At 33.7% G+C, this 23,196-nt stretch overlaps 1 protein-coding gene and 1 long non-coding RNA gene across 3 annotated transcripts in view; one reads left to right on the top strand and one right to left on the bottom strand.

The window, feature by feature from the left end:
• Positions 1-23,196, top strand: part of MACROD2 (mono-ADP ribosylhydrolase 2) — a 2,426,984-nt gene that overhangs the window by 1,688,450 nt on the left and 715,338 nt on the right. The window lies entirely within an intron of this gene.
• On the bottom strand, positions 3,236-7,688 carry LOC103104336 (uncharacterized). 2 transcript variants are annotated; one of them, XR_459124.3, is made up of 2 exons: positions 7,265-7,688; positions 3,236-3,390 (listed from the first exon to the last, which is right to left on the bottom strand). It is a non-coding gene; the product is annotated as an uncharacterized LOC103104336 (long non-coding RNA). The 2 variants fall into 2 exon arrangements; XR_008917610.1 differs by having other exon boundaries at positions 7,415-7,688.

The following is a 23,196-nucleotide window of genomic DNA, read 5'->3' as shown; positions in this document are numbered from 1 at the left end:
CCAGGGAAGAATTTTTATGTGGGCAAACATAAAGAGTCAATATATAAAAGTGGAAGAGAATATGGTTTGTGGGGGAAACCAAAAACTGACTAGAGTGAAAGACTACTGGAGAACATAGGGTTATAGGTGTAGAGTTAGAAGAGAGCTCAGAAACTATTTAATCAAACTTATTTATTTAAAAAAATGTAGAAACTGAAGCCCAGGGAAGTAAATAACCTTATTCAAAAATCACACACACACACACACACACACACACACACACACACACACACACAAACCTGAATAGTAGAAATTAGGGCTCAATAAGTAATAAACTTCATGTTATATTAGAAATTATGTTTTACTTGAAGTTAGGAGAGACTTGGATTTGAATCTTACTTTTGATATTCACTAATGGTATAACTATGAATGATCCATTTATTGACTCAACCACATTTTTTGTAATCTGTAAAATGGGAATAAAAATATCCCGAGTACTTACCTCATGGGCTTTTTGAGAATATCAAATGAAACATAGCATATGAAGCATTTTAAACCTATTATGTAAATATTATTTCTCATTATTATCAAGAGCCTTAAAAAAAAGTAAAAAATATTAAGTTGACAAGATAGAGAAGTGGGATCCTTTCTGGGTTTTTGAGTAAAGAAGTAACTTAATGTAGCCCTGCCTTTTGGAAAAACCCTATTTCCTAATAATTAATGCAATCCTAAAGTGGAATAGACTGCATATGGAGGTAGTAGGTTCCTAGTGATGGCTGTAGTGGTGGAATCTCAAACAGCAGTCTGGGTGGTAGTTAAATTAGATAATCTCTAAAGCCCCTTCCAGGTCAGATTCTATGATTCTGTGAACATCTCAACAATAGAATCTTCTTCAGTCAAGTTAGAAGCTAGAAGAATTTATAAAGTAATTTATTTCTACAGTTTTGCTAAGTGCCTGGTTATGACCTGGTCATAGATATTTTTTCATTTTATTTTTTTCACCATTGTCCATTCCTTGGGAAGAACAATAGCATCTCTGAAGTCTCTATGTTAGACCCTGGAATGGTGAAGACTGCCCCCTGCTTATAAGGTTGAGGTAGATTTAGAGGTCACTGAGACCCTCCTCCTGGAGCTTTAAGGTCCCAATCATGCATCTCCTTCCTCTCTCTTTTTTTTTTTTGTTGCCTTTGTGGGTTGTCTGTAGCAAAAGAGGAAGAGGACACAAAGGGGAGACAGATGGGAGTGTAGAAAGTGTGGCAAGGAGAGAATTTAGATTCTTCATCCAGTTATTATTTCATTGATAGGTGTGTTTTCTTGACTGATGGAGATTGCAAATAATATACTTCTTGATTATTTTTTCTATCCTCCTCATATATGAGAACATTTCAAATGATTACTATGTACCAGGCATTGAGTTATGTACTAGGGATTCAAAAACCCCACAATGAACTTTAAATCTCTTGCTATTTCAGGAATGTCAATAGAACTTGTGAGTCATTCATCTGTTATCTCTTAGACTTAATACATTGTTGGTCTACCTCCTTTCCCAGTCATAAAAAGCTTTTATAACATCCTTTGTGCTTCTTTTCCTGATAAATTGATAAAGAATTGCTACCTACTCATGCCTAATATAGAACTCTCCATTGCCCTTTGAGTGATCCATACCTTTAATTCTTTTAATTCTATTCTATTATATGACTCAGCCATACTGATATAAAATGGTAGCAAAAATTGGTGAACTTCTGTCCACCTAAATAACATTATTTTATTTTATTTATTTGTTAGAGTATTTGACCTCCCTGAAGTTTCTTATTATATCTTTAATGGTAATAGTTTGTCAAAAACACAAGATCAACTAACTGGGAAGAGAGTTGGGAGACACTAAATTGACTGGTGATCAAAGGGTCATAGATTTAGAGTTGGAAAAGACCTCAGAGGTCATTTAGATCAACCTCCCTTTTTTATAGATATAGAGATTGAAGTCTGGGGAGTTGAAATGACTTTTAGGCCATGCAGGTAATAAATCACAGAGCCATTCTTCCAAAAAGTTTGATACTCCTTCACAACCAAGATTAATTTGCATTTCCCACTCCCCTGGAACCTTAGTCTACCCTCCTAGGTCTTCTAGCCTTGATAGGCGAACTGCTGCTTAAAGTCAAGCCTCCATGCCACACTGTACTTTCTCCTCACTATATCTCTGCCTGAGTCCAAATGGTTTTCCCACACCCCTCACTATATTTTCTTACCATCTTATGATGTAATCATTGTTAGGACAAGACCTATCTTTCTTGCTTGTATTTGTATCTAAAGTGTTCATTCATCACAGAGCCCAACACACACACACAAAAAAAAGCCATAAAAGTACAATAAATTACATAACAATCTACTTATCAGTTTACCTACCAAGATGTACTAAATAAATATGATTTATCATTAATGCTTTTCTCTTCCAGATAATTCACAACAGGAAATATGTAGGGAGTAGATCATCTTTTGTTGATTTCCCTTCACTATACTCATGTCTCCAAAACCCGCCATCTTATGTTTTTATTTTAGTTATGCTTTTCAGGTTGACTCATTTTTTCCCTATCCTGTCAACTGAGAAGCAGGGTAAAATAGTGGAAAGTATATAGGAAATTTGAGATGACCTCTCAGAGACTTAATTTCCTCGGCTACAAAATGAAGATAGTAATACTTTATTCACTACTATTAAATAACTCAACAACTCAAGGTTGTTGTGAAGAGATAATTTGTATATATATGGCTTGCTTGAGACAAACCAAACCTCCCTTCCATATTCTCCACTCCCAAAAGATAATTATAAATATAACAATAAAATGTAGCAATTATATAGAAATTCATTGTTTGGGATATATTTACATAATATATACATATTCCTAAAATATGTATATGCTCATATATGTTGTATTTAGCTAGTAGAATATACAATCCTTGAGGATAGGCACTATTTCACTTTTACCTTTGTACACCTAGAGGCTAACTCAAAGAATGACCCTTAATAAATGCTTCTAGAATGACTGGATGCATGAATGAATGAAAGAAAAGTAATTTTTTAAAAGAATTACTCTATACAAAGAACTGAGTAAGGAACTAAGGATACAAAGAGAAAAGACAGACAGCCTAAGCTCTCTTTGAATTCATATTCTAATGGGAGAGACAAAAACATACAAGAGGTTTCAACTTTAACTCAGGTGAAAAGCTCCCTGTAGTCCATACAATATATCAGCAAAAAAAATATGTAAATATAACTTCTTTAATTGTATTTCCATTAATAAAGCCATATCTGTCTCTGGTACCAAATCATTTGATAGTGCCAAGGACTTTGCTGGTAACCTTTTTTTTCTGTATCTTCAGCAGCTGTGGTTGCTGAGGATGTTATAGCTACAACATCTGGAAAGAAAAATGACAAGGTCAATGTATACTATTGTTCCATGGGCTCTTGTGCTGAGAGTTGGTCAGATTTTTGGTGGTACTGGTGTGAATGGTCCATCCTTTGTCAATAAGGGTTGATGCCTCTGATAGTAATTACAAGGGTGATGTTAGAAACATGGATAAATATCTGGGGGAGTACTTCTAATATCTGTTGAAATTTCCTACCTAACAGTGAGAGTTGGGATTTGATTGACTTAAGACTCTTCACTTGCAAATTCACTTCTAGATAATCTCCACTTTTAGGATAAATAACCCTTTTATACCCTTGAAATTTAGGTGATATTATTTCTTTTCTGTTTCCATGTGAAGTAATAAAATATTAAGTTGAATTCCCTGTACACGGGCTAGCATGTGGAATTCAAAAGCAAAACAACTAATGTTTTAGTACTTAAAACTTATCCTTGAAAGGAAACCCACAATAATGACATCAATTATTGCTTGGACTATTCTAATTAATATAAAGGAAAATGGGAAAAAATTTATTTATACCTAACCCACAGGTTATGCTGTATCTAGCCACCTACTATTTCCCATTTAACCATTCTTCATATGTATATAGAGATAGATAGATAAATTATAGATATAGATATTGATATGAACAAAATATAAAGTTTTACAAAACTAGTTAATATTGGAAAAAATCTTATAATGTTATAAACATTGATTCTCCCTCTTTCCAAAGAAATGTTCTTCTCTATCTATTCTTTGAAGACAAGCATTGTTATTATAATTTCAGTAAAATTAAGTAATTATAATCAGTTTCTAATATTTCCTTTTATTTCTTTATTTGTAATTGTTGCAGCCATTGTTCTTGTTGTTTTCCTGATTCTGTGTATTTGACTTTTAATCAGTGCATATGAATTCTTCATATTCGTCATTTTTACAGCACAACACATTACATTACAGTTATATGCCATATATTTTGGTTTTGTTTTTTTTTTCAGGAATTTCCCCATTTGAGAATCTATTTTGATAGCCTAGGAGCACTGTCTTTGAGGTTATGAGAGTGAATTCTTCTTGACCAGAAAAACAAGTATGCATTTAAATGCACTGGAGGTTGAGAAATCTCTTTGTGTTTTGAAAACAAAGTATATTCTCATCTGTTTGGGAATAATTTACCATTATTTATTATCAGAGTTAGAAGGGAATTCCATAATGACCTAATTTCACCTCCTTATTTTGAATGTGAAGATTCAAACTTTAGAAATGTAATCATACAGATTTGGATTTGGTTCTGCCCAAAAGCTGACACCTAAGTGGCATCTTCACTTTGGGATGTGTGTACATTATTACTACAAGGGAAATTGGACTGATAACACCAGCTAATGCAAAAAGTACTTATCATTCATTTTTAAACTTACAGATTCAACTACCCCCCTGGCTCAACTTGATGCCTCTGCTACATATAACCATCAGGGAGCATGTTATTTCATTTTATGGTATCTCTTCCCTTTTGTTCTTCTTTAAAATTACTCTTGATGAAAATTTTATCTGTTTTTTTTTAACTCTTTACATATGTCATTTGTGTAATAAGGACCCTAAGCACAATTTATTCTGGACATCCCATACCCCTACAGATGATTCTGGCCTTATCTGATTGCAATTTTATAAGCTACTATCACTCAGTATTGTACATGAGTTTCAAAATTATTAAACTCTCAAATAATAGATTGTGCCACAGAACTTGTATTATCTATGTCTCCATTAATCAATTGTCTTCTAACTATAATGTCTTTCATATCTCTGCCTTATGAGAACATCACTTTCTGACTTTAATAAGAGTAGATCATCATCCCCCAAATCTTATGACTACTATCCTGAATTTTTAAAGTTGGGGTACATAAAAGGGGGTATATTTCTTTCTTTAAGATATTTGATTAGATTACTAGTTTCTTATTTGGTTTTCTACTGATTCTATATTAATTCACTTTGTCTTAGGCAGGATTCTGCTCTCCAGCTTGACTAGTTAACTTCTTGTGATAACTTTCAGGATTGAGATGCTATGATAGGAACACCCAATCTCCATAAAGGCTTCTTGCATTGACTATTTTATTTTTACATTATCGCTTCAACAATGGTCTACACAATGATTCTCAATTGTTTGGAGCATAAGGACCTTTTATAAATTTTAGATTCCATGGATATCAACCCCCTTTTCCTCACCCAAAAAAACCCCTTAAAACAATAGTCTTTCTTCAAGATGTAGGTCAAGCATCACATTCTACATCAAACTTTTTTCCTGCCCCAAATACATTCCTTTCACAAAATTACTAATGCCCTTACTCCTGAGGTAACTTAAATATATTTCATATTTATTCCACATATATTCATATCTATATTTATGGGCTTCTCTGTTAGAGTGAGATCCTTGCAAGTAAGAATTATTTTATTTGGTTTATTTCTAGTAAGTAGTATAGTACCTGGCACATATTAGAAGCTTCATATTAAAGCTTGTTTATTAATTAAATGATAATAGCTATGATATTGGTGCCACTTGATTGAAAAAGTATATCATGATGAAATGACAGTATCTCTCTAAGTAAAGAATATGGATTTACTGACTTACTGCACACAAAATCCCAAACTCTTCTCACCCAGTTTATTTGAAGTGTGCCATTGCATTAACAACAAATTTTGCAACAATAAATGCCTGAATCTTGTAACTAACAATTTAAGCTTAATTCACCTGAGTGGTAGTGCAATGTCCTAGAGTTTGTTTGTTCTATATAAGGCCAAACAATATAAGAACTAAATCTTTGATTTCTACCATCTTCCTTTTTAGAATTATAGACTAGTTCTCAAAGGAAGTTCAGTATCTGCCTATGACTTTTAGTGGATTTTGTGTTGGATCCATTTTTTTTTTCGAATCTTCTCTCTGAAAGTAAAGCCTTTCTGTGTCTCAGCACTCTAGGTACATCTCTTCTGACACAAAGATGAATGCATCTGAGTGTGTGAAATCCCCTTAGGAAGGGTCTTAAAGGATTTCCTGAAATAGAGATGAGCTTCCCAATGCTTCAATGGATATGTGATATCATCAATGTGGCTACTTTCTCTAGTGACTTTGATCTTACTTCACCAATGAAAGTGAGGAAATGAACAAATACTAGAGATCAAAGGGCAAAATTGTTAAAATCCACAGAGATAAGAAATTTTCAGTATCTCCTAAGATGTAAGTATGGTGGCCTGAATGACAGAGACACAAAACCTCATTGCTTCTTTATCATTGTTATGGAAGAAAGTATTTTTCTCACTTTATCATAAGTGGTTTCAATAATTGTTGCCATACTACCTGCATCTAAAGGAAGTTTAATGGTCCCTGAATATCTATCCACATGCATGGTCAATTGGATATGGTATAAAGTTGATCAAGATCATTTTTAAAGTCCCTAACATAGCTGTGACAGGTATTAGACATGATAAATGAAGGCTATTTCCTCTATACTCTTATTCAATGATAAAAATAAAATTAACAAAAGCAGACACTATTGATTTAAATCAATGGAAAGAAATTAGTTTAGGCTTGTTGACATCTTAAGTACAAATGAAGACAATATCCTGGTATTGCTAGGTTCAATGTGTTATGGTGATTTCACAGTTGACTAGTGATTTACACCTTGCCTTAAATTACATCTGCTGTATTATGACATCAATTATGAAAACAGCCAATTTCTGAAAGGAAAGCATCTAGAGAAAGGGGGGGGGAAGTATCTTGTGACTATAGAAAGGAGGGAAGGAATAAGCATTTATTAATTACCTACAAAGTACTGAATATTCAGGGAGGATTAGCACCTTTAGTGAGAGGGCTTGTGAAGCCCTTTTCAGTGTTACTCACACATTTTTGGTGTCCATCTGTCACCCAGCTCCCAACTATGGCTCCAAGAAGTTGTAGCTTGCACAGAACTCAGAAAACATACTGCTTTCAAAACTAAGTTGTGGTAGTTGACAGACTTTAAACCTGCTTAATGAAATAGGTAATATTTACCCCAAGCATGTGAGAATGAATGGATAAGAGCAATTTGTTCCAATGGCCATGTAGGTAACAAAAGCAAGTATTGTGGAATATTAATAATTTGGTAGGAGGTTGAAATTGGCAAGGTCATTCACTGAATCCTGGGCTGTCACCAGTCATCCTGACTTTTGTCTTGCTGCTGAACTTCAGTGATTCTGAAAGAAAGAGTAAAGCTGATGGCTTTGTGCAACTCTGCCTCACTAAAATCCAAATCACACCTAAGTCATGATATCACTCATTGTGATGTCATTGGTCTTTGAAAAATGAAAGACGAGCAACAACAACATCTGTGTGCCAGACACTATGCTAAGTGCTTTACATAGTTGATCCTCATAAAATCCTTGAGTAAGGAAATAAGAGTTATGATCCAACTAAGGCTGTTATATACAGCTTGGTGAATTTGCAACAATTTTCCTCCCCCCCCCCATACCGTTCTACTTTTTCAACTGCTTCCCTTTTTTATTATCTTTCTTTTTCTTACTGCTCCCTACCAAGGCTATGCTATATTTCACAAGGATTTGCTTTTAGTTGTCATGATCAATGTCTCTCTCTACCTACAGTCATTGCCCCACAATGGAGCTAGGACTATATTTTCACTTTAATAATATTCTAGAATATTGAAACATTCTCCAAGCCTAACGGATTGAATACAATGTAGAATTTCAATCATCATAACAGGCTCCTGGGAGGAGATGATTTTGTATGGGTAGGAATATACTTTCAAGGACTGCTTGAAATACACCACATAAATGCTTGCATGGTCCTTCAACTCATTTCATTAGTCTGGTATCTTTCTACTCCAGTGACTCATGGAGATATGGAGACATTTATGTGTATGGAATGTTTATTTCCAGGGTATCTTGGCCCCTAAAGAGAAAGGCTCATGTTCTCAAACTTTGACTCCTTGTAGCTCCTCCCAAATCTGGAATTCTGGGAAATATTAAATAAAAATTAGTTTTGCTCCTATCTAGGGTTTCCTCAAAAAGGAGTAGAAATATACTTCATTACATTGTAGAATAAGTGTAGGACAACTATGCATATCATCCACACAAAAAGAAATGCTTAAATACAAGATAACGAATGCATTGACAACTTAAATAAATTAATAATTCCAATAACTCCTATTAATACTCATGAAAACAAAGTAATTTTGTGAAGCAATCATTTGCCAAAGGGCAGGTTCATGCTAGCCTAGACAATACATGTGTCTGAAGTTCCTCCCCTACCATTATAGGAAGTCTCGAAAAAAGGAAGTTAAATATAATGCATTCCAGAAGAATTCCAGAAGAGGGATCAAGAGTTACATATTTTTTCAGACTTATTCCTTAGTGGGGAAGAGAGGATCAAGAGATCACATGAGGTTTGACCCATCATCCCAAAGTGCCAGATCCTGTCAATGAATCAGAATAGTTGTGTTTGCCCCAGTATACAGAATTGACTTGTTTCTGTCTATACATGTCTTGGATATACTCAAATTGTCTCTTTCATTAGAATTAAACTCTTTAAGAGCAGAATCTATATAGCTTCATCATTGAATTCCTAGTGCTTAGTACAGTACCTGGTAAATAAGACACAATAAAAGTCTATTGAATGTTTGGTTTTTATAGATGACTCTCCTTGCTGTTCCTCAAACATAATACTCTGATCTTCTTGCATTGGCTGTTCCCTATATTTTGAATGGTTTCCTTCATCTTAATAGCATTTGTTTTCTTCCAAGTTCAGTTCCAGTGACATTTTCAACATAAGTCTTTTCCTGATCTCCTCCTCATACTTCATGCTAGTACATCTCTTTCTATTAATTTTCTATTTAATAAGGGCAATTGAAGTAAAAATGTAACAGGATTAAGAAGGGAAGTTCCCTAATTTATTGAACTCAGTATGGAGCCCAATCCAGTGACACAGATGTACTGGCCTCTGACAATAAACCATCATACATGGCCAGCTCCATCACCCCATTATATGTGTATTTGTACATACACATACATATGTGTATATTTCTTATATATACTGATATATGTATATGTTGTTTCCACTATAGTTGCAATGTAAGGTCCTTGAGTACAGGGACATTTGCTTTTTCTTTGGGTATTTGTTTATCACATTATCTGACACATATTAGGTATTTAATAAATGTATATCAAAAGATTAATGAAGTCTTGCCCCTTCGTTTGACAAATTAAAAATTCTGTGAGTAAAGAATAGTTCATTGTTACCAGGGATGAAGGTTGGGAATTAAAGTAGTATCATGTCCTTTCTTGAACAACTTTCTCCCTAACACAGGCACACACATATACCCAAACAAACTTACATACACAGAACCTTCAAGTGTTAGAACAATCACAGGATTATGCAAGTGTTAGCTAAGTCCCATAACATTTGCAATGAACCTTCTGGACCACTTTTACAAAATCCCCCATGAGCTTTAGAGAGATGGAATGGTCAGTTCATTTGTTTTTATTTTGTTAGTGGAGACATAAAAGAAAAGGCTAATCTTCTCAAAGAGATGTGTGAGCAGGCATAGGAAATCTGCATTGCAATCCAGTACTTTCTGGAGGGAGAAATCTTACACGGCTCATGGAAAAACTGCACTTCTCAGCAGTCATCACTGTAAATATGTTCCCTCAGCAAAACTCTCCATTTTGCATTAGTGGCAGCCAGTAAGTCATATATCATAGGCCGCCGGATAAGCAGGAGGCACCTGTAGGACCTGCTCCTTTGTGAAGCTGCATGGCAGGCTAGGATTAGCATGAGCTGTAACTTATGAAGTGAATGAAAATGATTCTTCATTCAGACAGCTACAGAACAGTCATAGATTAACTTTGTTTGACTGTTAGCATTTTACTAGTGTACCTATTAGGAATATGCATGCAGTTTTTCCTTGAAACACATCCCCTGTGAGTTATAATTAACCCTTTTGCCTCAGAACATGTCCCACTGCTGCTAAACAGTATGATTCAATTGGATTAGCTTTAAGGTCATTATATGTCCTCTGAGATTGTGTGGGAAGAAAATTCTCCATTAGACTATTTCTATAAAGGCAATGGTTTTTAATTTAATGTTCCCATTTGTTCATTTTAAATATCCATTTAAAAATGTCCCTGTCCCCCACATTATATTTTTTAAAATTATGTTAAATTTTTAGTGAAAAATTTAACTTTTACACAAAACATATTTGTATAATTCATAGTTTAATACATGTGTATCATGCTGAGTCATGAGCTCATACATGAAACTAGCTGGCTTAGCTGATCATGCCCCAATGGAGTTTGGGGAGTTATATTTGGAATGGAGTTATATTTGAAGAATCCAATAATTGTATCTATTTCTTTGAGAGGGCCTTATGAACCAGGAAGAACAAAAACAGAGAAAGAAACTCTAGACCAATATCCCTAATGGATATTTTCCCTTACTACATGTAAAAACATTTTTAATATTCATTTTTTAAATTTTGAGTTCCAAATTATCTCCCTTCTTCTGACCTTCCCTCCCTTTTCCCTTTCCTGAGATGGTGTAGATTCTATTCTAAATAAATAAATAAATAAAATGAAATATAGTATGTTTCAGTCTTCATTCAAAATTCATTAGTTCTTTTTTGGAAGGTAGATATGTCATAGCATTGTTGAGAATAACCAAGTCATTCACATTTGTTCATCAAGAAATATTGCTGTTACTGTTTACAATGTTCTGATTCTACTCACTTCACTTTGCATTAGTTTATGTAAGTCTTTCCATACTTTCTGAAATCTTCCTACTTGTTATTTCTTATAGTCCAATAAATTTCCATAATTATCATATACCATAATTTGTTCTGCCATTTCCCAATGGATAGACAACCTCTCAATTTCCAACTTGTTGCTACCATAAATACCATGTACTGAGGATAAGCAAGAAGCCTTCCCAATAAAATCAAAGATCAGGAGTGAAACAAGGATATCCATTATTACCACTAATATTCAATATTATACTATCGTCCCTTGCTATATCATGGTTCACTTATCTTAGCTTCATGGTTCACTTATTGTGGCTTCACTGTATTATAGGTTTTTATATATATATATATATATATATATGTACATACACACACACACACACACACACACACACACACACATATATATATATATATATATATATATATCTTGATGTTTTCATTATATCATGGAATTTTGTGGTTGAATACCATGCTGCACACAATGGAAATGCAGTATGCCACTACTACTTGTGCAAGTTTGCCAATGTTAGATTGTACATGGAACACTATTGGCTGACCAACCATAATGTTGAGTTCTGTTTCCCGGGCTCTAATTGGCTCAGTGACTGTAGAATTGGTCTGTTTGCTCTCCTGCTACTTCTTGGATTTTTACCTATCTCAGGGGTTGCTGGAATGGAACTCCAGCAATAGGTAAGAGATCACTGTACTATAAATGCTAGCTATAGCAATAAGAGAAGAAGAAGAAATTGAAGGAATTAGAATAGTCAATGAGGTGATGAAGCTATCACTCTTTACAGATGATATGATGGTATACTTAAAAAAAAATCTTGGGAATCAACCAAAAAATTAGCTGAAGCAATTAACAATTTTAGCAAAGTTACAAGATATAAAATAAACCAATAACAATCATTAGCATTTCTCTGTACTATCAGTAAAGCCAACAGCAAGAGATAGAAAGAGAAATCCCATTTAAAATAACTGTAGACAGCATAATATACCTGGAAATATACCTAAGTAACCCAGGAACAATATGATCACAATTACAAAAGCTTTTCACACAACATCAGATCTAAACAGCTGGAAAAAACCACATTAATTGTTCATTAGTAGGCAAGCCAATATAATAAAAACAACAATTCTTCTTAAACGTTTACTTATTCAATGTCATACCAATCAAACTGCCCAAAAATTATCTCATAGAACAATGAAAAATAATAATGAATTTCAGTTGGAAGAACAAAACACCTAGAACATCAAAGGAATTAATGAAAAAAATATGAAGAGGTGGATTCTAGAATGAAAACTATCTTATAAAGCATAACTTATAAAGTACAACAATCTGTTACTAGAAAAGAAATAGAGTGAAGGAGCAGTAGAATAGATTAGGCTCTCAACATGCAAGGGTAAATGAGCATAGTAACCTAGTGTTTGACAAACCCAAAGATCTAAACTTTTAAAAGAAGAACTTCCTATTTGACAAAATCTACTGAAAAAGAGTATACCAGAAATTAGGCATAGACCAACAGCTCATGCCTTATGCAAAAGTAACTTCTAATTGAATACATGATTTAGAAATAAAAAATGATACCTTAAATTAGGGAAGTATGAAATAGTTTACCTGTGAGACCTATGCATAATGGAATATTTTCATGTCAAAACAAGACATAGAAAACAATTTTAGATGTACAATAGATACAATTACATTAAAATAAATAAAAAGTTTCTAAACAAACAAAAACAATGTAACCAAGGCAAATAACAAACTAAGGTAAATATTTAAAGGAAAACTCTCTGTCAAAAGTTTCATTTTTCTAACATATAGAGAACTGAGTCAAATGTATAAGACAGGGCCCTTCATGCCTGCTGGATTGTTAAATTCTGTCTTTAAGAGATATGTGAAGAAATAACAATAGCAATCATGTTCTCTATCACTGTGTGGTTTTATGCAGCCCAATTTCTGCTTCCTATATTAGAATTGAGTTATTTATTATATGTGTGTACTTATAATTTAAAAAAAATATTCTTTCTTCCTGCCTTAGAATGGGTGCTAAGAATCAGTTCTAAGGAAGATGATTAGGCAGGGCTAGACAACTGGAGTTAAGCAACTTGTTCAGTCACACCGCTAGGAAGAATATGAAGCCAGGTTTGAACTCAACACGTCCCATCTACAGGTTTGGTTCTCTATTCATTGAGTCACCCACGAAACTACCAATAAACTTCTGCCATAGAAGATCAACTATCTCCAAATTATTAGATTTAGTGAGTTGCCTGGAGTAGATTAGGAAATTTGCACCTCTCATGTCTTATTTTGTGAAATATTTTTGTATGCCTTTTCTCCCCTATTAAATGTAGAGATCTAAGCTTTTCTTTTTCTTACTTTTCCTTAGTACCAAATATGGTAGGTAATGCAAAAAATCCCTGAAGTAGTTTTACTAAATTTTTACTATATATTATCTTTTATTGATTTACATTTTTATGCCATTAGTTTTCCTAAGATTATAAATTCTTTGAGGGCAAGGTCCATGATAAATACTTTCCTTTGTATCTTACATGGGATTAAGTACAATGCTTTTCAAAGTTTTTCTTCTCCTCTCCAACCTACCACTACTGTCCCTGATCATTTTGGCAACTTTAGATAAAATATGATTTTAGTAAGAGAAAAAAGAAGAACAGAAGCTTACTTGGCAGTCTGTAGGATTCCTTGAAAGGGGTTGGCCATTGATATTTCCAGTATGCTATACTCTCACTTTTGGTTTCAGTGGCATTTTAGACCAAGGTTAATAACATTATGACCCTAATACATTTTTTATCTTTCTTAAAAATATGTTGACTATACAAATCCTGTTCATCCTTTAAGGCCAGCTCAAATCTCACCTCTGAAATGTTTCTCTTCAGTCCTTGCCCCCAAGCAGGTAATAATTTTTTTTTCTGCTTTAAATTTCTAGTGTATAATTCCTTCAGTGCTCTTTAAGCAGTTTTACTACCTACTTCCCTGAAACATTTCTTATCTAAACTTGAGTAACACTTCATTTTCCCTGAAAGGTTCATTTTATTTCAGACTCAACCATGTAGTTTAAATTAGTGTTAAGTCCTGAAAGAACCTGGCCACTAATTCTTTGGTTTGTTAAACCTCTGCCCAGCTGCCCTGTGGAAAATTTTACTTATATCTTAGACATTATACTTATGCCCAGATTTGTATCAAATAAAGGAGTAGATAGTTATTCAATGTACAAAATCAATATGGTATCAGAGAGGTATTTTGTTCCTAAACTCCAAAAAAAATATTATAAACATAAGACACATTACAAATTAACAAAACAAACTTAAAGTGTAAATTTAAAGTACCTTAGAATGACACTTCCAGTGATTTGGAAGACTGATATTTAAACTTTACCAAAATATAAAGTAGACTTTTTTTTTTCAGGGCTGCCAGGTAAGGATTTTCTATTTCACTTAAAGCTTGTTGTATCCAAATAAGTTCTGACCAAACTTTGTCTAATTTTCTTGTCAGTAATAGTCATCTTTAATGCAGAAACTTCTGAAGTGGTAAAGTGCAATGGTTTCAAATTCAAATAGAAATGGGGGCCACTAAACTGAATATAATGATCCCCATGAATTATCTATTGACTTAGAACATTCAATATTATTACATGTTTTATTGTTTGTTTTTAAATTTTATTTGTATATTCTTACTTATTTTGTTAAATATGTCCCAATTACATTGTTCACCCCTTACTTTCTATCTTAGAGTGGATAATGAAACTTGGCTCCAAGGCAGAAGAGAGGGAAGGGCTAGGCAATTGAGATTTAGGGACTTGTCCAGGGTCAAACAAGTAGAAAGTATTTGAGACCAGATTTGAATTCAGGATCTCCCATCTGTAAACCTGGCTTTCTTTTTACTGAACCACCTACATGGGCCCAAGTTACATCTTAATCTGTTTCAGAGAGTACTTGGGTGTGTTGTGAGGTGCATGTGACTTAAAAGCCATGTGTTTGACACCTCTAGGGTAGTGAATAGAACAATGGACTTGGATTCAGAAAGATCTGAGTTGAAATCCCACCCCAGATATTTATTAGTTTTGTAATTTATTTGACATTTAGTTTTCTCATTTCTAAAATGAACAAGTATGACTTAATAACATTTAAGGTCCCTCCTAATTCTAAATCTATCCTAGCCCTAAACTAATGGAGACCAAAGACTTCCAGAGCTCTTCAAATAATGTCATCTACCATGTTAGCTACATCTAGCTAAGAATGTTGATAAATATTTATAAAGGTAAAGAAACACAGTGTAAAATGTAGTTAGGGACCCAGGTGCAAGTTTGCCTGGATTAATCTATGCTCTATTTGGTACTCATTCAATAAGCATTTACTAAGCACCCATTTTGGGTAATACAAAGAAAAGCAAAAGACTGAACCTTCTTTCAAGGAACTCAGAGTCTAATGAGGATTCTCATGCAGAGAAATATGTGCAAAGAAGAAATATAAAGAATAAATTGGAGATGATCAACAAAATGAAGGCATAACATTTAAGGGTATCAGGAAAGGTACCTCATAGAATGAACTTGAAAGAACTCAGGAAATGGAGCTGAGGAGAGAACTAGTCCAGGAATGAAGGACAGCCAGTGACAATGACAAGAATCTGGAAATGTTGTGCTTTGTTTGAAGAACAGGAAAGAGTCTGGTTGCACAGGATCACAAAATAAGTTCAGGTGAGGTGTGATGAGAGAATAATATATAAGATGGCTGGAAAGGGAGGAAGGGGCTAGGTTGCAAAGAGCTTTGAATATTAAATGACTTTGTGTATTTTATTTATTATTTTTGTATGCCAGTGATCTTGACTTTAAATCTCTTTTTTTTGTCTATTGCTTTTTGGCAATTGCTTTCTGACATTTTGCTATCCAAATTCTCTCCTTTCTCTTCTCCCTCTTTCCTGAGACAGTAAATAATTCGATATATTTTATATCAGTACTATCATCCAATGCATATTTCCATATTCCCTGAAACAAAAGATTTTATATTGATCCTAGGTGATAGAGAAACACTGGAGTTTATTTTGAATAGGAGGGTGACCAATTTATAAATTTGCAAAAGATATGAACAATTTTCAGATGAAGAAACCAGTCATATATACTTATATGAAAAAATACTCTAAATTACAACTGATTAGAGAAATGCAAACCAAAACAACTGTGACATATCACCTCAAACCCATCAGACTGGCTAAGACAAAAGGGCAAAGGGACAAATGTTGGAGGAGATGTGGAAAAACAAAGACACATGCAGTTGTTGATGGATCTATGAACTGACCAACCATTTTGGAGAGCAACTTGGAATTACATCCAGAGTTAAAAAATTGTGTTTGCCCTTTAACTCAGCAATATTTACTGAATGTTTCCCAAGGAGATCAAGGAAAGAGTAGAAATACCCACATGTACCTTTCAAAGAGTTAGAAACTGAAGGCATGCCCATCAATTAGGGAACGGCTGAAAAAATTGCAATATAGTATTATGATGAAATACTACTATAACATAAGAAATGATGAACAGGCTGATTATTTTTTTAAACTTTGAAAGAAATACACAAGAGAATAAACAGTGAAATGAGTAGAGGAGAACATTAAAAACAGCCACAGAACTAACACTAGAAGAATAAACAAAGAAAGTTACCACCAGAAAATGAACAGAAAAGTGAAATATGAAATACGTAATTTAAGCATTGGCCACCTTGGGAATGTCTTTTGTGACACAGAGAGGATGAGGAAGAGCTGGGGCATTAGTGGATGAGATTTATTATGTAGATATTATGTAGATATCAAGAAAAGTAGGTGAACCATATAAGAGGGAAAGAACTTTCTAGATTATTATTTTTTTTTACAGATAAGGAAACAAGTGTAGTGATTTTCCCAAGGTCACATCAGCAGAAGTCACAAGCTAAAAGAACTCAGGTTCCCTGATTCTAAATTCAATACTTTTCACACTATACTATACTACCTCCTTTTATTGAATTCAACCAAGAATTTTGGGTGCCTCTTACATAAAAGATATACCCAGGCATTAGGTATGTAGGAGGTGAAAAAGATCATTAAGAAGTAGCCACCCCCCCCTTTAAGGACCTTATAGTTCAATAATAGATTCTCAAAAAAAATGATTGATGCATTTTGGGTAAATAGTAATTAATCAAGTTTGTTGATTTATAGGAAAACTTTCCTAAATTTTTTTCACTAAAATTAAAATGGAACAGCAAAAAGAAAAATGAGCTTTATAGGCATGTTGAATACAGGTAATATGTACTGCCTCATCTTGCCCAGGCAGTTTGGGTCCAAGGTGGCTGTCAATCAAAGATCTAAGGTACCATTTTGCAAAAAAGCTCACTTCTGTTGCATGATTGATCTGCAATCTAAGACTTCCTTTAGAGGTGAGCAGATAAATCAATAGGAAGAAAAAGAGCCAAGCATCACAGGCTGTGGGCATATCAAGCAGTCATTTCATATATCTGACAGAAAATTGAGCTTATTGGTAAAGTACTAAGATCTTGGTTGCTGAAAAAGATCAAATACTTTAACATCCTAATGAAAATCAGTTCTTACATTCATTTATGGATTCCTCTGATACTGAAAAAACCCTTATTTGACAAGGTGGGATAGGATAGGCACCTGTAGTCATTCCTTCCCCACTGTGGCTAATAGGCCAGGTTGACAATTGGGGATTTCCCTGGAACATAAAAGTCTCATTATGTCTCAATCTGTTTCTTTCTTACTCTATATGTCACTGTCTCTCCCACTGTCTGTGTATCTCTGTCTCTGTCTTTCTCTGTCTCTGTCACGGTTTCTCTCTCTTTTTTATTCCTCTGGCTCTGTCTCTGTCTCCTCTTTTTTTGTCTTTTAACAAAACTGAATTTACAGTTCAATTTTACCTGGAGACCCACATGCAGCTCAGCTGTTTTTGGATGTTGTATATTTTGATTGTGTTTTCAACTGGGCGGCAGCATTAGCCTTCAGAGGATATTTTATGATAAATGCTAAATGCTTCTTCTTTAAGAGGAACCTGGAAAATGGTCTTTATTTTCTGCACCAGCTGCTGCTCCTGATTTGAACATGCCAGATGAAGGCTTGATGCCCTTGAATTGTGTTTGACTAAATTAACTGACACCTACTGACTACTGAAATGACCCCAGGGTTTTGCACAAGTGCCTGTTGGAGTGCTGATTTAGTTGATACTTTAAAACAAACAAACAAACACACACACACACACACACACACTCACACCCTGAGAGAGTTCTCTGTAGTTCAAAATATTTGAACATGACAAAGCCATAAGTATGGTGTATGATATTTTACAATTTTAATTGGCCATGTGAAAGAATCAGCAGGAGCCAAAGAGGATTTGAGAGTACAACGGAATCCGATTAACCCCAATGGACACAGGATCAGACTAATTAAGCAAAGGTCCTGATTATCAAAGGCTCCAAGGAATTCTTTGTGTTGGTGCACATTTGTGGAAAGTGCAGGACTGAGTTTGGACATATTTAAATAACTATATTAAGATCCCAGTACTCAGAGTGGAAAGAAAGCATCCTAGAGTGAACAAATGGCATCACAGCAGGACGTGCATGTTGGGAAACACCAATTCACACCTGTTAATGCAGATCACACTCAGCATCTCATTGAAAAAGTTGCTTCTTAGTTACTTTTGCATTTGATTATGAAATCATAATATAGTAGAGCTGAAAGACACTGTAAAAATTATCAAAAAAGTTTACACAGAAAGTTAGAATCCCAACACTAGTTCACATTTATTGGAAGAACAAAGGATTTAAAGCTAGACATGACCTTAAAGACTTACTAGGTTAACCCATCCTTTTTATAAATTAGGAAACTGAAGCCCAGGACTAATAATAATAACAATAATAAATAACTAGGATTTGTATTGCTCTTTAAAGTTTTCAACATATGTTATACTGTGAGTTTTTTGAGACAAAGATTATTATTATTTTTTTACTTTGTATCCACAGTAGGATGCCTGGAACATAGTAGATACTGAAACAGTGCTTGTAAATTTGATTTGACATGTGCTATCTCATTTTATCTTTGAAATAGTTCTATGTGGTGGATTTTGTTTTAATTTATTTTAGAGATAAGAAAACATTTTAGAGACTGAGCAAGTTTGAATAATTTGCCCAGGGTCACATAGTTAGTAAGAGACTGGATCTAGTGAGTTGAGTATTTTAACTAAAGCCTTTCTGATGCCAAGGCCAACACTTTATCCACTGGAACCTCTAGCTTTTTGGAGAAGCTGTTTACCTTAAGTGGTGATGAGAATGGTGATGATGGCAAAGATGACTAGTATGGACATAGTACATAAGGTTCCCAGAGTACTTTATGAATATTTCATCTTATCTTCACAACAACCTTGGAAGTTAGTAATAATAATAATAAAAGTAACACTTATATAGCACTATGTGCCAAGAACTGTGCAAATGATTTACAATTGTGATCTCACTTAATCAAGTGCTATCCCCATTTTATAGATGAAGCATTAAGGCAGAAAGTGTTAAAGTAAATTCCTCTGTATTATACAGCTACTGTCTAAGACCAGATTTTAACTTGAGTCTTTCTTACTCCAGATCCAGGACTCTACCCATTGTACCACCGACTTACCTACATATAGGTTACAGAATAAATAACGAAATTGAATCATGGCCTCCTCATTCTAAATCTAGCAGTCTTTTCACCCTACTATGCTACCTGATTCCTATGTCTAGGCATGCAGATCATAGCCAAGCAGCTTATATTGTTGCCTTACCATAAATCAGGAAAGCATGTTCCTTTTTTTAAGAAGAGACAGCTGAATTAAATTTTATGACAAAATTCAGCATTCTTTATTTTTATAAGAATGTGCTTATTTTCTTATCTTAATGATTTCTTTCCCAACCTGCTTCATTGGGACAGAGGGATAGAGACCATCAGAGAAATAACTTGTCTTTATACTAATTAGCAGGCTTTTTAGGAAGGGCTATTGAATAAAATACAAAATGAAGATCAGCCCCAGGAAAGACTTCTTTCCAAATACTTAGATAAATATATAGATAGATTTAAGTGTTGATGATATGTCAGGCACTGTACTAAGCATTGGGGATACAAATAAAATTAAAAAGTAAAGTTTCTGCCACAGAGGAGCTTATATTCTAGTGGGAAGAATCTAGTACATTCAAGGGATATTGAAAAAGAGGGTCAGGGAAGCATATGATGTAGAAATGATCTGGAATGGTCTTTTAGGTTAGATTCTGGTCCTGATAAGGAAAAGCAAAAACAAAACCAAAAAACGCCTAGTAGAGCCAGGAGTAGAGTCTAAGGGTTCTTTTTTTTGAGTGGGTGGTGGAAGATGGGGATGGAAATTAGAATGATGCATGAAATAGAAACAGAAGGGTAACAATACGTCTGCATCTTTTATCTTTTTTGACCAAATAGACTCATATGTTGGTTGAAAAAATCATAATGGACAAAGAGATAAAACTATCTAGCAATTGAACTACAAATTTAATTGAAACTATCAACAATTTTTGCAAAGTAGCAGGATACAAAATAAACCCATGTAAATAATTAGCATTTCTATATGTTACTAACAATGTCCTGTAAGAAGAGATAATAAAAGACCACCCATTTAAATAAACCTCAGCAAAAAAAAGTATATCCATCTCCATAGAAGAATCATACAAAGTCCAAATGCAGACCAGAACACACCATTCTTCTACTTTTTTCCTCCATGATTTTTCTTTAAGTGTTAGCAATATGTGACTTGTTTAACAACATGATTAACAGGGAAATATTTATTATATGATAATATTTGTTCAACCTATGTATAAATTTGCCTTCCTGGGGAAGACAGAAGGATGAGATGAAGGGGAAATTTTTTGGGGTGTTTATTAATTTCTTGATGAATTGGAGGGTTTTGAAAAGAAATAGGGTTAATCCTAATCCTAACTAAAAAGAAAGAAAAGAACATTGATGAATCATTAAAAATACAAATAAGATGTTGAAAGAAAGAATTATGTTAAATTTGAAATATATGTTTTAAAAGCGACATGTAATGGAGAGTCTTAATTTTATATGTGATTGTTTTTCTGTACTGCAAGTAGGAGGATGTTTATGTTTGTTAATCATTACCAAGTTCATAGGAATAAAAGAGAAAAATTTAAACACATATATTGTGGAATCAAGAAAAACAAATAATTGATTGGAACCCATTCTAAGCAAATGAACCCTTCATAAAATACTCAAAGGGACTAATTAGACTAGAGCTTGAGAGCTGGAGAATCTCCCAGTTTGCCAACATATATAGGCAGATTTTCATTTTCTTCAAGTATTAAACATTCCTAAGCCAAAAAAAAAAAAACCTTGCTTATTTGTCAGTGAATTGAAATACCTATTATGCAGGTTATATTAAGAAAAAAATAATAATTAAACCTCCCTTGAGGTGAGATAAGTTGTTGCATGTGGATAGGTGTCTGGGAAAAGAGTTGGGAAGAACTCAGTTCAAATCCTACTCCTTATATTTAGTGGATTTTTTGATTATGGGAAATTAACTTAGTATTTCTCAGAATTAAATTCTTTACCAGCAAAATAATATTAAAGCTTTATTAGACTGTTGGGATACCCAAGTGAGATAATATATGTTAAGCACCTGGCAAATGTTAAAGTGCTATATAAATATTAGGTCTTTTGTATTCCTATCCAAGGAATTGATTGAAAAACTTGATAGAAATAAAAAGAATTTAATGATTATGATGATGATAATATAATAGTTAGCATTTACATAGTGTTTTAAAGTTTCCAAGTGATCTCATTTGAATCAAACAACAACTCTGGGAGGTAAATGTTATAATTTCCCAATTTTAAAGAAGAGGAAACCAAGGAAAATAAAAGTTAAGTGACTTGGCCAGGGTCACATAGCTAGTGGATTTGGGGTTTGAAATCAGATTTTCCTAACTCAATATCCTACTCTCTACCCACCACACCACCAAACCTTTATACATAAAACTTCCATAGTCAAGTCACTAAACAAACATTTATTAAGTGCCTACTTTGTGCCAGATTCTGTGCTAAATGCTGGAGAATGCAAAGAAAGACAAAAGACAGTCTCAGCTCTCAAGGAGCTCATAGTCTAATGGAGAAGACAGGAAAGCAAACAACAATGTAGAAAACTTATAATGTATGAGGGTGACATTATTGGACCTACGTTCAGCAAATGATTGATTTGGACTTAATGTCTGATTTGTTCTTCTTGTGCCAAGAGAACAAGACTGGGAACAATTAGTCAAAAATTTTAAAAGATAGATTTAGGTTTGTTATGAGAATAAAATTCAAAATTATTAAAACTAATAAAAATGGATTTGATTGGATTCCTTTTGAGGTAGCAGCTTCCTGATCACTTGAAGTTTTCAAAGGTTAGACCAATCACTGGAATTGTTGAAACAGGGGGATGTTATTTGGTTAGAGGTTGGAATATGTGGTTACTGATGTCCTTTGTGAATTAGAGATCTTGTGATTCTGTTATTTTCCTAGTATGATATTCAAAATACTTTTTTTTCTGTTTTCTTTTCAAGTTAATTTCTTTAGAATATAATATCATGAAAATGCAAACATACAAAATATATGTTAGGAAATGTTATAATTTTTACAAGTTTAGATCATGGTAAAAAAAAAGAATTTTATTTTTAGTTTTTAGTCACCTAACTAAATTATCAGACTGATAGCCAGCTATAATATAAACTATCTGCATTGCTTCTACTGGTTGACAATGAGCACCATTTCAAATGATGATAAATGTATTTAAAGTGCAAGAGTATGTATTTCATTTTAAAGCAAAATTTACATATAAACTATTATTACAAGGAAAGAATCTTTTCAAATGTCTTTCTTCTACATCTACTCTACCATTGATATTCAAGTTATACTATTTCAGAAAATCCACTAATGATTAAAAACTGCAAAATACCTTTGAATTACCAAAATTACATTTCCCTTTCCCTAGACCAATCCCCA

The sequence above is a fragment of the Monodelphis domestica genome, chromosome 1 (genome assembly GCF_027887165.1).
Source record: "Monodelphis domestica isolate mMonDom1 chromosome 1, mMonDom1.pri, whole genome shotgun sequence".
Classification (NCBI taxonomy): Eukaryota; Metazoa; Chordata; class Mammalia; order Didelphimorphia; family Didelphidae; genus Monodelphis; species Monodelphis domestica.
This window is presented reverse-complemented; position numbering and strand designations above follow the sequence as displayed.